Source organism: Silene latifolia, chromosome 3 (assembly GCF_048544455.1).
Source record: "Silene latifolia isolate original U9 population chromosome 3, ASM4854445v1, whole genome shotgun sequence".
NCBI classification, from domain to species: domain Eukaryota; kingdom Viridiplantae; phylum Streptophyta; class Magnoliopsida; order Caryophyllales; family Caryophyllaceae; genus Silene; species Silene latifolia.
Window position 1 is genome coordinate 49594123 of NC_133528.1, and position 3021 is coordinate 49597143.

The 3021-nt window shown below is 41.8% G+C and overlaps 1 non-coding gene across 1 annotated transcript; it reads right to left on the reverse strand.

The window, feature by feature from the left end:
- Positions 1-251: 251 nt before the first annotated feature.
- LOC141650827 (small nucleolar RNA R71) lies at positions 252-358 on the reverse strand. The gene has a single exon (XR_012546839.1). It is a non-coding gene; the product is annotated as a small nucleolar RNA R71 (small nucleolar RNA).
- Between the last annotated feature and the right edge of the window lie 2663 nt (positions 359-3021).

The window sequence follows — 3021 nt, forward strand, 5'->3', positions numbered from 1 at the left end:
GGAAGCAAATTGGGGGAAGTCCTTTGGAGGATCCCAATTCGCACATTCAAAATTATTGTGACTATTGCTCCATGATTCGGCAAACGGGAGTCACACAAGAACAAATTATGGAAATACTTTTCCCTTTCTCTTTGAAGGACAAGGCAAAGTTATGGATCAATAGCCTTGATGGCATCGCTATGGGAATCACAAATTAGGAAACGTTGGCTCTTGCTTTGTATCAAAAGTTTTTTCCATCGGAGAAAACTCAAACTTTGAGGAGCCAAATCACGGGATTCCGTCAACAAGCTCTTGAGAGCTTATATGAAACTTGGGAAAGGTACAAGGAGTTGCAAAGGCAATGCCCACATCATGGGTTAGATGCTTGGTTCCTAGCAATAACGGTCTACTGATAAAACTATAAAACATCGTCTGACACAGCGAAAGACTTCTAACTGCCACGTGATGACTCATCCCAGCTATCTCATACGCGTCATATCATACATGCTCAATAACTGCTCACCATCCCTAAATGGATCACCACAGTTTTTAGAACATTTAAAAGGGGTCAGTACTAATTACACAATCAAAGCCACACTGAAACAATCATACAAACAGTCCACATACAATCCCAGTCTCCATCTCCAATCACCTCATAACTAACTACACACTAAAGTGTGTAGCCCTGCCAGAGTACCCATCGCAACAAGTACTCCACGCCGTCAGTGGGGGACCGCAGTCGTACCCGCCAAATCCCCGCTCATCTCCATTGAGCGATAAACCCATGTTCATTAATGTGCACATCCATTTTTGGCGGGTTCCACAGAAGGCGAATCAAGGGCGTGAAGCAACTCCCGCAAGTGACTCCACTCAGCCAGGGACACGCCCTGAAGATCACAGACAGATACAAACCAATCAACAACCGTCTGAAACAATCAATAATATACAATCACAACCGTCTGAATCAATCAACCATCACTAACTACAGCACAATCACCACAAATCATGTAATTAATACCCAGTAGGGAAACCCTACCTGGAACAGCAATCACAGAATCAGACGATCTAGCAGCTGTCTCAAAACCTCTCTTCTACGAACCCTCCTCCTACACATACATTCATACAAATACTACCTTAATCATACAATCATAAAAACCCTCAAATCCCCAAATTAGGGTTTAACCAAAATCAATGAAACAATATAAAAACGGTACAAGGATCTTACCCATAATACGACGGTCTCAACGGCGTAAAGAACTTAACGATCCGACGACTCTAGCCATTAGGATTTGCCAACAACGCGATGAGAGAGAACTACGTAACTTCTTTTTCTTTTGAAAGGTTTAGAAAGGTGAAAAGTGATTAAAGAAAATGACTGAAACCTTTTATATTAATCTCGCGTTATTAGCAAAACCCGTCAAAACAGACCCGTAAAACACACTTACTCGATCGAGTAAGGCACTTACTCGATCGAGTGCCCCCTACTCGATCGAGTACCCAACTTACTCGATCGAGTACCCTACAGGCAGACTACTGTTTTGTGTCAAAAACTACTTACTCGACAGAGTAAGCCCCACTCGATAGAGTACCCATAGACTCATAAAACCGTAGTCTTACAGATATTGCTCATGCCACGATTGAATTCATGGCAATTCATGATGCCCAATATGTCAATTCCCGAAGTGCACCACTCAAGGGTAAGGAGGAATCTTTCGATAATTCGGTTTTGTTGGCTCAACTTGCCTTACACCAAAAACAATTGGTGGACCGAGATGCTAAAGATTCTCTTCAACAACTCAATGATGGATCCTCTACTAGTCAAATCATTGTTTGTGAAGGTTGCGGAGGTGTGGGTCATAATGCCACTCTTTGCAAGCTACTATGGAGGAGGTATGCGCTTATAAAACTTTTAGACAAAATTCATATCCACCGGGTACATTTTCAAATACTTATAACCCGAACTCAAGATTTCACCCGAACATGTCTTACAAAAGTAATAATGTGATTAACCCTCAACCTCAACCCCAACCTCAACAACAACAACAAAATGCTTACATTACACCATAGCAAAAGTACAATTACCCACCGGGCTATCAAAGTCAAAAGCAACAACAAAGGCCACCTCAACAAAATTTCCAACAAAACAAAAGGTCCACCATCTCAAAATGTCCAACAAAACAACCAAGAAGGGGGTAAACTTGAGGCCTTGATGGTACAAATGCAAAGGGAATTGTTGGCTCAAACACAAAAGAACGATCAAGGTCATAATGACGCCATCAAGATGCTAGAGCAACAAATGGCTCAACTAGCCTTTTCTAGCTCTCAAAGGAGGACGGGTCAACTACCTGTAGACACCTCGTTTCTGCACCTCCCGCCAAACACCCGGTGATGATTGGGCCGCATGTTTAGCATATATCGCTATTTTATGACATTTTGTAAATCGGTTAATAAAAGGTAACTCGTACACTTGTGTCTACCCCTTGGTTGTGGTCTAGGTGTCATTACGGTCGTTTTGTCAGTAAATAGAGTACATTTGGAGTCCGGGTCAAAAACCGTCTTCATTTCTTAAAACCGTCAAATCCCGACTCAAAAAGCAATGTGCTTGTCTACCTAACATTAGGATATCATAAAATGTTATGAGTATATCTCATTTTCAGTCCCATGTAATTTCTTTGGGCTAAACTTAAAGTTTACATTACAAAATGTGCATTTCATTTAGCTAAAATGACAACCCAACATTTAGGCCCGTTTTACGACGTGATAACGACTTTTTTTGGGCCTCGCTTATTTCACTAAAAGTCATAGATCTTTTTTTTAGCTTTCCAACGCCACCGAAATCACCTTATTCCGAGTCTTGTAGAGAAAGTTATGCCTAAAATACGACAGGCTGTCAAACGCGTTTTCTTGCGCAGAAGAATCCTACCCGGAAAAGGACGCAGTAAGTGCTGCGCCTCTTCCAAGGAGCGCAGGTCTTGCTGCGCCTTTTCTCAAGGCTTTCTTTTTTTCAAGTTTCCATGTTTCAACCTAAGTTGGTTGTTTCCG